Here is a 14,179-nt window from a genome sequence, read left to right as displayed (position 1 = left end):
TTGTAGCTATGTGACTCAGTCAAGTTTTTCAAATTCTCAGAACTTAACGTCCTCAGTTTAAAAGTGAAAAATTATAAGACAGTTATATGAGAATCAAATTAGATGATTCATGTGGAAGTAATTGGCATACAGTATATACTCAAAAATTGTTGAAACTAAATCCAAATACTGAACACATTCTCAGGTACATTAACTTGGATTCTCTCCCAAACTGCAAAAGACTCATGATTAGTTTTCTAGTCAAATTATGAGAAAAAGAAAAGAAAATCCCATCTGTGAATGTTATAAACAAGTATCTTAGGTAATGAAATCAGAATGAATGGGTCAGATCCCTGGCTCTCTCTGATTAGAATTAGAATTACATCTGATTATGACATCCAGAACCATGTTGTGTAAGGCAGCAGCTATACCCCTTGACATCTGTTTCAAGGATGGGGATATAACATGCCTCAACCCCCCACCCTCCCAGAGACTATTACAGAAATACAGTTAATGGACTTACCCAATGAGCTTTGAGTAACTCTTTTTTTCAGCAAGTATAAACTCCTGGAAAGTGTAAGCTTCATAAGTTTGAATTTGGAGTAATCCTGTTTATTTTTCTATAACTTAATGTCTTGAACATTGTGTAATGCCTACAGTGGTATTATTTAGACTTAATTTAAGAAACCTTGATCATTCACTTCCCAGACATACAATGCTGTGTTAATGTGCTGGATGGTGTATAAGAATGAACTTAGTATAAGTCTAAAATATAATAAATGATAGACAATTCCAAAGTCCTTTTTCAGGGATTCAGAGGGCACTTTATTACCTTACAACATTCCAGATTAATCATTGTGAATGTCAATTACTATTCTATATGGTCAGGCTTAGAAGGAAAGACTGAATAAGGTCTATAAGACACAAAATAGTAGCAAAAGAGTGAGCTGTTCTCTTCTTAGAGCTCCCCCAGACAGCACTAATTCTACATGGAACTTAGGAGCTTTGTATTATAATCCAAATGCTGAGAGAACTGCCCTCTAGATCCTGAAGTATTCAGTAGCCAGGTCCATGCATTCTCAGTACCTAAAAGGTAAGGCGTGCAGTGTACATTCAAAAACTGTGGAGGGTTGAATAAATGGATAAATATCTAATATTTTCCTTTTCTATTTATTGCCCTAGAAAACATACAGTGGTAAATATTGATATCAAAGACACTCTACTAGCACACTGAAACTTAGCATTAGCAGTGATGCTACCATTTTTTTAAGATTTTTTTTTTTTTTAAGTAATCTCTACACCCAACATGGAGCTCGTACTCACAACTCTGAGATCAACAGTCTCGTGCTCCGTGGACTGAACCAGCCAGGCCCTCCATGATGCTACCATTTCTACAGCAACATGTATGAGAGTGTGAGTAAAGGGTTAACATCAGGCCCGGCTGAGGCAGGCCTGCCTGAGAATGACCTCCGGTCTCCCACGGTCCTGTTTCCTTGGAAACAGTAGAGTTAAGATAAATGGGGAACAGTTGTCTCTCCCCCTGTATTGTGTGAAACAAAAACCTGAGCTCAGGGATCTGCAAGCTGGCATGCAGACCTCAAGCTTGATGAAAACCATATACAAGATTGGTGGGGGAAGTAGCCTCCCTATGACAAGGTGACCCCCCACACACCCTGACTCTCACACCTTGTCCCTGCGTGGGTAGGGGGCAAACAAAAAACTGCTACTGGGGTAGCAGTAGCATAGGCCTCCCCCATGACCTGATAACACTGTATCTCTTTGCTAGTCTCCTGCTGTGTTTCCTTCCAGAAAGTTCAGTAAGAGCAGTATTGATTAAAGCCTGTCTGTGTCTCTTGAGTCTGATTTGCCAACTCAGATTCATAATGGCAACCTAGCTGTCACAGTCAGTAATCTTCACACCTGGCTCTCCTGCTCCCAAATGTCACTTTCAGCACAGACAAGGGGGAAGTTAAAAAAAAAAATTTTTTTTAAAAAGAGAAGAAAGACCTCCAATACTATGTTCCCCAAGTTGAAAAATAAAATGCAAATATTTGGGGATGCCATGAACCCTAGGCAGAACCCAGACTGACGCCCAAAAGGTCACATCCCAGCAAAATGAGAGTGGAGGGGATTAAAATTAATCCAAGTGCCAATGTCTGGAGTAGGCACTGCACAATTTAAACTGCATCACCAAAGAAAGGCCATTTGGGAAAGGAAGTGCAAAAGAGAAAAGGCAGGATAAGGGTAATTTGATGACTAGGAAAAGGTCAAAGGGGCATATTCGAGAAGGTCCCTCTGGATCTGTGAAACAAGAGGGAATAAAAGCATATGCATGTTCCCTGAAATTAAAAACCCTTTTAGGTCATCTTCTCTGCTAAATTCTTATGACTCGAAATGATTTTAAATTCCCGAAAGCAACTCCTTCCTCTCTGAGTCAATGTTTAGCCACTTTAATGTGCTTTACCTGGGAGTTTGGTTCGTGCCTTCGAGCCAGGAAAAGAGTTTTAAGAGGGTCTAATATTCCCTTCAGGCATATGTATTTTTTCAAGCACCAAACAGTCTACAAGCTAATAAGCCTAAAAAGGCCGCGTAAGTGATATCAGAACCACCACCCAAAAGACCTGGTTCAGAGCACTGAGAACTCCTGACCATCTTTGCTATCATTGATGGATTATCATTCATGTTTTTAATGTACTGAGAGCCCACCATGAGCGAATCAAATTGGCCCTAAATTTCTTTTATTTAATTTATCCCATGTGACTAGTTTCAAAGAGAAGTGTGCTATAGGTCATTACTCTCCATATATTCAAAAACATTTAAACAACCTTCAGTGGGATCAATTCCAAGAAATACTGATAGTTTCAGTTGTATCAACATAAAATAACATAGATGTCTTTGAAATGATACATTTCCCTCCAATAAAATCCTATACACAAAATATTTAAGGTTGTCTATACATACTATTATTTTAGGTAAAACTGCTTATGTTCCTATAGTCCTTTATATGTCTCAATATTTTGCATAAATCACCTCATTTGATATTCTCAATAACCCTGCCATGTAGCACACAGATATTATTACTATTCAGCTGTCTTAGAAACAGACAGTGGTTTAAAAATGTCCATAAGAAAACAGAAAGTTATTATGTGACCTTAAACTACAACCCTGATAGTCTGACTTCCAGCAAAATCATTTTTCTACTATATAACTTAATAAAAATTAATGCAAGAATTTTTTTCAGTTCACTTCTACAAAATTTCAAAGTTAGTAAAAACAAATAAAAGTCGTTACATATCTCTTTCCCTCAGAAATAAAATAACTAAGTAATTTATAAGTTACTCTGTAAAAATTCAAGCTTTTAAAAAACACAGAGCCATTTTTGTGATGCCTACGAGGTAAGGAATTTGTTCTATTTCTTTTTTATTTCCCAGGAGGGATTTATTAGACAAACACAAGTTTAAAAATTCATATACCTCAAGCACAAGTTCAAAAACTTTAATTCCAGCAATATGAATACTTTAATTTCCTGGGAATAAAAATTTTAAAAATCAAAATCTAGACCCACTCCCTTTAGTATGCATTCTAACAGTTTACCAAGCTCCAGAACAGATCTAGTAGGCATTTCAACTCTTTGAGGTAATCTTCAGATTTGCTTTAAATTCTTCTGGAAGATTCACACTTTAATAGTTGGGGGGGAAAATTAATGACTTCTGTAAAGGATAGAAAAAAGTATTTATAATGGGACTTAGGGGCAGGAGCTCTGCAATTAAAAATACCATTTAAACATTTTACTTAAATCCAACCAAACTGGAGTGTCAGCGCAATTCTATTCGTTAATTTTGACATGATTTACTGAGTATAATCCCCTTAAGTCAGAAGCTGACCTCCACAGCATTCAAGCTTCCTGTGGGATCAAAAGGAATAATAAGAAACATGTTACTACTGTAAAATAAGCAAGTCTGGTGTTGTGCCGCAGGTTTGTTCCTATGTTGTCAAATAGACAAGCATGCAGCAAATACTCAGCAATAACAAAATAAATGTCCAGAGACCTTTTTCCAACCAACAAGCCGGCAACTCAGCAACTTCAAACAGATTTTTTTTCTTTCGGAGCCAATTCACTTGCAGTGTAGGCTGATAAAGTAGTATTAATCTCCTGCTTTAAATCAAGTTTCTGTCACTGGGCTCCATTAATCTCTCCCCTGTTATCAAGTGTCTCCATGGCAGGAAATTATATTTCTAAATTGAATTTTGTTCTGTTTCGATGTAGTAAGAAATATTTTCCAGACTACTAATAGGATGCATAAAGATTGTGACTCTGACAATACCGTTAGATAAATAAAAGCTATAAATTAAACCCACCTTCATTCACTAGCAAGCATAATAGTAAAATAGAAAGCATTGGTTACCTCGAAAGAGTAATCAAATAAAAGATTTTAAATGAAAAGTGAGGCAGCAGATGGTTAACTTTTTAATTTACCTTTTTATAGCAATTGCCCATAAAGGTAAAAAGAAAAAAAATCAATTCAATGAGTCTCCTGGTGCTAATAAAACACATATTGATTCGTAGTGCATATGCTTACTCTACAAGATGCTCAAACCTGGTTCTACCACTGGTAATGGAAGCAGATACTGTTTATGAGCACTTCAGTGGAGACAAATTTACAGTAAAGAAATGTCTCTGAGCTAGATTTATTATTAAAGAACAAAACCTTATAACCACAAGTAACAAAGAGATTTCATTTTATGGTTAGAGATCCACTCATAGGAGGCCAGGACAATTGAGCCAAATGGCAGTTCAGTCACTGGAAGAGGCCTTCAAAATTACAGCCTCCCTTTTTGTTGGTGAACAATAGTTATTTCACTAAGCCTTAGTTTTTTTTCCATTGATATAAATTGCCATGTGCTGCCTCCCTTAACACAGGTCTAGATTCTCTTTGACAGTATCAATTTGGAAAAAGTCTCTTAAACTTGTTATTGAAAACACAGTCCCAAGATGGTCCATTAAAACTTCCCATATTTAAAGAAACATTGCATTGAAGGAAGCTTTTCATTGTGCATCCATATAAGGGACTTAGAGAACACAAAATTAATGTTACTTCTACCAAGATGCTTGAAGGGTAAGTAGAATCTGACAAATGTACAAAGGAATGGAGGGGGGTAGTTTTTCAGACAGAAGAGAGATGAATGGACATTGGCATTTCTTTCCCACTCTTGTCTACAGATCTCAACCTGAACAGGTAAGATATGTGGATCAAATCGCTAAACCTTCCTTAACTTCACATTCGGAATACTTCAAACAGAATTACCATGGTGGCTTAAACCACTGTTATATATACCATCTTCATCAATTGACGTATTTTGAAGTTCCCTTGGATTAAACATGTAAAGTTTATTTATAATGAATACAGGAATAAATGTGAAGCCACAGAACTTAAAGTTTATAGAAGTAAAACTAAGAATCTGATGAAAACTATAAAGAATACCTTCAAAATAATAGGTATTAGCCAGAACTAGACAGCAAACTAACATGGAATAAATTACTTTCAGAAGAAGAAATACAGCATGTTATTTTCATAAATAAAAACAAGCAGTAAAAAGAGAAGTCAGCATTCGAGAAACATGTATCCTCCTCCTTTGCCCTCTGAGCAGATCTTACCTACATGTGTGAGAAAGTAAAAATTGCAGCCTTACAAACAAGAGGTCATAAGTCACATTCCTTATGAATAATCAAGGGGTAATGGTAAGTTTGGAAAACTCTGAAGCTTATTTATTATTGTTGTTATTGTCATTATTTTGACCAGAGTGTTGACTAAAATATGCTCCTAGGAAGAATGGCACCAAAAGAGAATGATGATCATTGTTTTTCTATATGCTGCAATATTGCAAAGTATTTTGTATAAACCACAACACCAGATGTCTGGCCTCTGGACTCACTTTTTATCAGAAAGCTCACCTCATCAAGCGGAATGTACATTTCAAGTATTTCTACCATGCTCCATTTAATGCCAAAAGGTTTGGTGGGGTTCTACATGGAATTAATTTGTGATCCTGAAACCCAATTCAGGACAGTCTCAATTTCAGGCTAAGTCCATCTCCCAAAATGTTGCTTCACACATGAAATCCACTTGCTAGTCACTAATTCTCAGAAGTGTCTCTTAGTCACCTACGGATATATAAAACATATAGTTCAATTGTGGTTCATTAAGAAGAAAAACATCTATATTGCCTAAAAAGCACAAAACAGAAGTCACAAACAAGGGTAAAAGCACTTCAATTTTGCAGAAGAGAAAATCTTAGACTACATTTATTTGAGCTTTCCAGCACCTCACATTCTCCCATGCTGAATGTTCAGAATTTTCATTTACACCATTAAATGGTCCCATTTTAAAAGGATCACCTTACTTGGCAAAACATATTTAGATATCCGGTTGTGTTGGTTCAAAGGCTTCTAGTTCTAAATATTTATAGGCAGAAAAGAGAAGTCTTAGGAGTCTACTTCACCTTGCCTTTTCCTGAGATTTGAAAAAGACTGATCAACCGCACACCAGAACATCAAGATGCGGCCAGAGGCTTCCTTCTTCAGCTGTGAGACAAAGTTCCCTCAGGAAGGAAATCTTAAGGAAGATACCAGGAAACTGAGTAAGGACTATGCCAGTCGTCTGTAAAGAGCTCAAAATACTTCATAGAGCCAAATGTTCAACCAAGTCCTTTTTCTACTGTTTTTTTTTTTTTTTTTGAGAGAAGGGGGGGGGTGGAGGGGCAGGTGCAGAGGAAAACAAAGTCTTAGTCAGCCTCCATACTGAGCACAGAACCTGACTCAGGGCTCAATCTCATGACCCTGAGATCACAACCTGAGCTGAGACCAAGAGTCCGCCACTTAACTAACTATGCCACCCAGGTGCCCCAAGTTCTTTTTTTAAAGAGAGAAATTAAATCCCAAGTTCAGCTAAAGAGAAAAAGATCACAAGGGATATTCTATCTCTATCTCCAAAAAACATGGCACCCACTCTCAATTTTAAAAATGTATCTTTAGTCACTTCCAAGCATAGCTTTGTTTTTTTTTCCCCACGAATAGCTTTAAATACATTGAGAGCTTTGTTTTGAATAATGGTGCTGGATTCTCCGTGGTGTATTTCCCAGGCCATTATCCTTGAATGTTAAATTACCCAGGAAGCTTCCTTAGGAGAGCTTACTTTCCAGAAGATACCAATCCTTAAAACTTGAGCTGAACAGAATAGATGCTTTATTTTAAAGCATTTTGTCAAATTCTAGCTGAATAGAAGGGACAAGTCCCAGGGCTAATACAAAGTATCTTTGAAGATCTAACTTTATAACCAACTGATTGATCAAATGTGAAAGTTTAAGAAAGGAAGAAAGTTCATTGATATGGCTTCTTAATACCTATCTGGTTCCAAATAGCCGATATTTATACTGAAAGGCTAAAGCTAATAACTTTTTTCCTGTCTGTATCACTCTTAAGATCTAGCAAGATCTACAATCTCCTATATTCTTCCAAATAAACTCTTCAGCAACATCTATCACTGCTCCACAGCATGAGGAGGGGCAAAGTAGGATACAAAGCAATGAAAAGAGCAGAGCCTCTCGCCTTGAAAGAGTTTTAAATTCACTGCTGCCACTTTAAAATTTGCATATTTCCCATAAATATCCAGATTTATACTCTTTTTTTTTTTTTTTTTATTGTAGGATCCAGCATCACTGGGCCCTCATTTCAGTCTGGCAATAATTGTTTGGCAATGAGTAGCTACTGCTTAATCCATGGGCCAGATTATCTCCAAAATCCTTCCAGGAACAAAATCTGAGTGTCTAAATAAGACTGTACTTAGTTTGTGGTTAAACTTTTCACTCAAGTAGCATTAAATTCATAAGTGTGAAGCTCAAAACACTTGTTTGAAGTGCAAGTGAATTTCAGAATTAGGATTATTAAAAATGACAAGGAGGTTCCTCTTGTACTAAGCGGGATTACCACGGCAACACCACATCATCAGTAGGGTAAAACTAACCTACCCATGATGGTCTAACCCCAGGTCACCTTTCCTACCAGTGGATGAACAATCCAATGCTTGGGGAATTCTGCTTCATAATGATAGGAAGAGACAGTATCAGAGGATCATAAAGCAACGCTGTTATGAACCATTGGCCACCACAAACCAGTTATCTTGGTTATCAGTGGTAGCTTTTCTGACACCTCTTGCTTAAAACCCAAAAGATCAGAAGGATCATGAGGGCCTGCTTTCATAATGTGTATTCATACTGAAAATCAAGATCAAGTGAGTGTTTGTCCTGGTCCACAGGAGCTGACCTTCCTGGGCTCACCTTAGGACACCTGCATTATTGTTTGACAGGTGTACCACCCCAGGCCTGAGTGGCAGCCTGCCAGCCCCCACTGCCAATGTGCTTGTTGAAAGAGATTCGAGAAGGCTGGCCCACTTAGAGTATTCAATCATGCTGAAGAAGGCCAAGGCACCATCTTTGTCCAGGTTTATCTCTCCAGATCCTCCACCTTGAACTGCAACCTCTTAAAGACCTCTTCAGGGGTCTTGCAGTCAGGCTTCTGAATTTCACTCTGGAAGCTCTGCACACACCACCCCTTGCACCAGGGGAAGGAAGGGCAAGGAAGAGTGACAAGTGGAGCCTACAAGGTGGACTGTGGCCCAGGGCCAGGCCAGGGTTGCCGGTGCCATGAAAGAGGAGGCTGTGCAACATACGACGCTCACAGAGCTGACAGCTACATCAGGCACAACCTGACTGGCCACAGCCGCATGTGGGCCCACGGAGCAGGGTCCTGAGCTCCCCACCACCCTGGGCCCTGTCAGCCTGGCCATCTGTGGCTAGAGAACACCCACTACCTCAGCCTGGACCTCAAGGCCATGGTGCCGTACACCCTGACCTGGCTCCTGCGACACCAGTTTGTCACAGAGAAGTTGCTGAAGGTGAAGGCCCCATGCATGCTGGAGATCACCATGGCAGGCACAGAGCTCATGCAGATGCTACTTCAGAGTCTGGGGGAACAGTCACAGGTGTCTTGTGCCAAGTCCTGTATCTACGCGTCTGCTGGCACGTCCACCATGGTCGGCTTTGCCAGCTACCTCATCATCTACAAGATCGTCTACATGCTCCTTCTCTTGCTCTGCCTCACCCTCTTCCACATCTAGTAAACCCTGTGGCAGAAGCTGCTCAAAGTGCTCTGGCAGCTGGCCAGAGCCGACACTGTGCTGGTGCTCATCGCCGTCTATCATTTCCAGTTGCATGACTTTGCCGTATATTGGCACAACCTGATGCGCTTCACCAATGAGCAGGTGGGGGGCCTGAGCCCAGAGCAGCTCAGCATGTCCAAGTTCTCCTCCGGCATTCTCATCCCTGGCTTCTTCTCACTCCCCTGCTCCCTGCACTGCACTACTTCCGCCAGCCCTTGATGCAGCTCATCAGCCTCATGCATGCCCTCTGACCCGGCACCGCTTCTTGTGCTGGGTTCACCGGCAATGTATGTTGGGTGGGACCCCACTGGTGCACGAGGAGGAAGGGCAGGTCTCCAGGGATCAGGGGCTGAGCACAGCTGGCTCCCACCAAGCCACACAAGTCCCAGAAACCACAGCCAATAAGTGGGGCCTGGTGGCCAAGCAGCTGTTAGAACTTGGCCACTGACTTCTGGGACACCCTCGCCAACGTACAGGTGTTCTTGTGATGCCTGCTGAAGCTGCATGTCTTCAAGGTGGTGGTCCTATACACCATCTGGATGGCCCTGAAGGAGGTGTGGGTGAGGAACCTTGTGCTGTGGGCCTTCACCCCACCCTACTCTCACCTCTGACCCAGGGCCTCCTGCCAGTCCACCTTCTGGAACTGCATTAGCATCATGTGCAAGATGGTCTATCAAGATCATTAGCCCCCATGAGTACTCCAGAAACTGTCTCGAGCCCTTCCTCAGTAACACCAACTTGCAGAAGACAAAGATCAATCAATTCTTGCTGTCCCAGAGGCCCATCAACCCTGTTAACTAGTTTTGGGGTGGTGTGGAAGGGCTTCCTGAACCTACAGACCCTGCTGCTGCTGCCCATTTGAGGTCACCATGTACCAATGCCAGGAACATCACCACCCACAGCACCTTCTCTCCAGTGGCTGAGCCAGGGCCTACTTAACTGCCTCAAATTCTTCTTTCTTCTTTCTAATTCTTCTTCTAATTCTTCTTCTAATTCTTCTTCTATTTGTTCTTCTACAGACTTGGACTAGAGATCTTTCCAATGGCCATAAACATATTTGGGCTGTGCAGGAATGTCACGGTCATCCTGCACGGCTATCCTTACCCACCAGCACTCGGGGCTATTGCTGGCCTCTGGGCCAACTACTGCCTCTTCCTGATACTCTTATCGCCTTACCAGTGCCTGCTGTGCCTGGGCATTTGCCCCTACTCTGCGCATAAACTACTTGTGGCACCGGAGCCAGACCATCCGTGAGAGCTCCACACTCAACTGGCTGTACCCACCCAATTTATTCAGAGCCCTCAACTCTACCAACCTCCTAAGTGACTTCCTCCTGCTGCTCTGCACCTCCCAGCAGTGGCAGGTGTTCTCTTCCAAGCACATCAAGGAGGGGCCGGCATCAATACCGACCATCTGGAACCTACAGGGAGATCCCAACCCCATTCCCAGCTTTACCTCTCGCAAGTCCTACCTCAACATGCCGAAGGTGGCCATCTTCTGCTTCCTCTTCTGGTTGATGTTAGTCAAGGCCCACAGCAGCATCTTCAAGCTGGGTCAACCTACTGGCCCACTTCTACCCGCTGCTCTTCAGCACCAAGCTGCAGAAGACACGTGCCTGCCTCCTGCCATGGGACTGCCTCATCCTCTACAAGCTCGGGGTCATCATGTCCAAGAACATGCTCTTATTCTCCTCCTGGGTGTTTGTGGAGCAAACGCAGTGCAACTTCTGCTGGGCCATCCAACTTTTACTGAGCCCCGTGTGCCCCGCCAAAGGTTACTGTGACCCCAGGGAGATGCTGGGCAGGGACCAGGACTGCTTGCTGCATGTGGAGGAGGCCAGGTCTCCTGGGACCTGTCGCCTCTGCTCCTCGTTCCTGCTGGGGCAGCCCCGCATCTTCTCAGTCACTCCCTCCTACACATGGAGGCGGAGCTCCGTGCCAACGGCCCTGCGGTCCTCCAAGACTTTTGCCGTCTGCAATGCTGCCAGCCTCAAAAGCATCGATGTCCACCACAAAGCAGATAAGTCCCTGGCGCAGATGCGCCGAGCAGAAGCACCGGCAGGATGTGGCAGGCGGTGGCCCCTCCAGAAACCAGGAGCCAGGTCCAGGCAGTCCCTGCTGCGGTGACAGCGGCGGTGGCTGCGCCTGGAACACATCCGCGCCATCCACTCCGGCCTGGGACCGCTACGTGGTCGAGTCCAGCTGTGAGGAGCAGAAGGAGGCCCGGCCGGAAGACCCTGCCGACCACGGGCACAGATGGCACAGCAGGGATGGGTGACCGACGTCCCGGCGGCGCTGCGGTGGCAGGTGTGGGCAGGACAGGGCCTGCGTCGGGGGCAGAGGCCACAGAAGGCTCGGCACGGCCACCGGACGAGGCGAGGGCCAAGCCCCGCGGGGCCCGCGCGGGGTGGGGGCCGGGCTGGCACCCTCGGGGGCCGCACGGTGCCAACTCCACTCGCGGGAGCTCGTCCAGGGGCGGAGGGAAGCCCCGAGGCACGGCGGACCAGCCGAGGAGAGCGACCCCGGCCCAGCTGCCCGGCCCTGCCGAGCATCGCGGCAGGTGAGCCGCCGCGCAACAACAACCAGCAACGCCCGCGGTCCCCTCGGCCCCCACTGCAACTCCCTCAACGGCGACGCCGAGCCCCGGGCGTCCCGGTGCAGCTCCTGGAGCCTCCAGCCAACATCGGCACCTGGTCGCCCACGGCTGGGGAGCCGCTCTGCCTCCCGGAGCTGCAGGAGGCCCGCGTTTCACCACGGGCGGAGCTGCAGCTGCAGGCCGCGAACCAGTGCGCAGGCACCGCCCAGGGCCCCGCCCCACCCTCGGGCCCCCGCCACGCGGTCGCTGTCCAATGGCCCAGCAAGCTCCTCTGGATGGAGGCCGTTGTCTTCGCGGCGTCACCCAGGACCTGTTACAGTTTGGCTTCTCCCCCTAAACCAGTCACACCGCGATGCGTCTCTCCGGAAGCAAGCCCTACTTCCCTGCGTGCATCCTGGGCCTGAAGAAGAGGAGGGCTCCATCACGCAGGACCTGCTGCGGCTCATGGTGCTCTTCGGGAGAGCTCCCAAATCCAGAGGATGGGCAGTCATCAAAGCCGGGCCAGGCGACTGCGTAGGGTTAGAGGAAAAGTGGAGTCACCCCAGGAGAGAGTGAGGGTGCCCGGGCTCCACCTGCAGAGCTGCTTCTCCCTGGGCCTGGCCCTGAGCTCATATCCACAGCTGGCCTTCCACTCAAGGAAGCCAGTAGCCTCTGAGCCCACACTCTCCCTCCAAAGCTAGACGCACATGTCATGGTAGTCACCCTCCTCTTTGGGCTGCAGCTGATTCATAGGGTTGGCTTCAGGCATGTTGGATGCAAATATACTTGGAGAGGAGGTTGAGGATGATTACTGACCTGTCCGAGGTGCCTCCAGCAAGCTGGCCGGCTGCCATTGCATGGTGCTGTTGGGGGACAGGTCCTCCATGTACAGTACAACAGTACACCGTGGTGTAGCCATGGTACTGCATTTGGCCAATTCCCTCTGGAGTTTCCAAGTCATCTCTTCTCTCCTCTGTGTGAGTAGAAGCATTGTTCCATCCAGTGTTTGTGTTTTCCTTGGTGACTCTGATACCAGGATGCACTGGACAGAAGTGTTTAAACTCTATACAGGGTGGCTGGCATTGTAATGATCTTTTCTGTCCTCCGTGGAGTTGGAGTCCTCTCCTGGCATTGATTACTGGTGTGCAGTGTTCTGCATGACAGACTGCTACCGGATACCTGGGTTTCTTTTGGGTAATAAAAGTTGTCTATGGGCAGCCTGGATGGCTCAGTGATTTAGCGCCACCTTTGGTCCAGGGCCTGATCCTGGAGACCCGGGATCAAGTCCCACGTTGGGCTCCCTGCATGGAGCCTGCTTCTTCCTCTGCCTGTGTCTCTGCCTCTCTCTCTCTCTCTCTCTCTCTCCCCTGTGTGTGCTCATGAATAAATGACTAAAATCTTTAAAAAAAAAAAAAGTTGTCTAAACTTAGAACATGTGGAGTTGTGCAACTCCACAAATATACTAAGAGATGACATGGCAACAGTGCTCTTTGTTGATAAAAATTCACTACGAATTTACTAAAATTAAAACTCTGTATAACCAATGTTATGTTTTCGGTAGCCTGGGTCCACGTAAGGATTATATTCTTAGGGGACTTAAATTCCTGAGAAGAGAGAAGTCCATCGAGCCAGAGTTCCCATCTCCTCCACTTTAAGCATCCCAGGGAGCCTCCATATTCAAAGATATCAAGGAGCCTAAACATAAAAGGAAGCTGTGATGAAAGGGAAGGTGTATATAAGACTTCCCTCTAACACTAGTTTCACCACTCTATGCTGATCCACCAGAAACAGGTTGGATGTCAGCTTAACGTCATCTCAGCCTCCATTTTATCTACCATTCATGCAGGCTAGGAATGTGATCTCAGGCATTAAGCTTAAATTTCACTTAAGTCAGATATTCCATTCATTTTTTTAAAGATGGTTTAAATTTTAGCATCCTGCTAGTTTAGGCCTCTTGATAGTATTGTTAAATTACTAGGTCCATTCCAAAAGGGGGAAGGAAGAGATGCTTGTATCCCCAAATACTTTCCATTGTTCAGCCCAGAAGTTGGATCCATTTTATCCCAAGTCTAATGGTAGTGAATGTTGTACGAATGTGGAGCAGAGTGGGGCCACAAACATTGTTACTGACTGGGCAGTGCATGAGGCACAGATATAGTTGCAATTAAAAGCAATGTACTCTTCCCTCCCTCTCATATCCCTGTGGTCACTTCTGTTTGGCACTTATGCTCTTTCACATTATCATAAAACTGTACCCCAGAGTATTGCTAACTCAGTTTTCTCCTTATATCACTACATTTGGTGTATTTTTCACAGCAAGGTGTTTCTGTAGATTGGACAGAGTTAGAGTTCAGCTTCTTCCAGCCAAAGTGTTTAAATTTGACTAGACAGCAGCAATTGCTTTTTAATCT

General features: G+C 44.5%; 2 long non-coding RNA genes across 3 annotated transcripts in view; one reads left to right on the top strand and one right to left on the bottom strand.

Moving 5' to 3' along the window:
* The window catches only part of LOC144317067 (uncharacterized), a 28,669-nt gene extending 27,223 nt beyond the window's left edge, over positions 1–1,446 (bottom strand). For both annotated transcript variants that reach the window (XR_013382950.1, XR_013382951.1), the window contains exons 1-2: positions 1,303–1,446; positions 503–546 (exon numbers count right to left, since the gene is read on the bottom strand). This is a non-coding gene — a long non-coding RNA (uncharacterized LOC144317067). The remainder of the gene's footprint in view (positions 1–502; positions 547–1,302) is intronic.
* Positions 419–11,487, top strand: LOC144317068 (uncharacterized). Its single transcript, XR_013382952.1, has 3 exons — positions 419–555; positions 1,269–1,392; positions 10,214–11,487. It is a non-coding gene; the product is annotated as an uncharacterized LOC144317068 (long non-coding RNA).
* Positions 11,488–14,179: the final 2,692 nt, after the last annotated feature.

Source organism: Canis aureus, chromosome 7, assembly GCF_053574225.1.
Source record: "Canis aureus isolate CA01 chromosome 7, VMU_Caureus_v.1.0, whole genome shotgun sequence".
In the NCBI taxonomy this organism is placed as follows: Eukaryota; Metazoa; Chordata; class Mammalia; order Carnivora; family Canidae; genus Canis; species Canis aureus.
The sequence above is the reverse complement of the archived record's forward strand: the minus strand, read 5'-3'. Positions and strand labels throughout refer to the sequence as shown.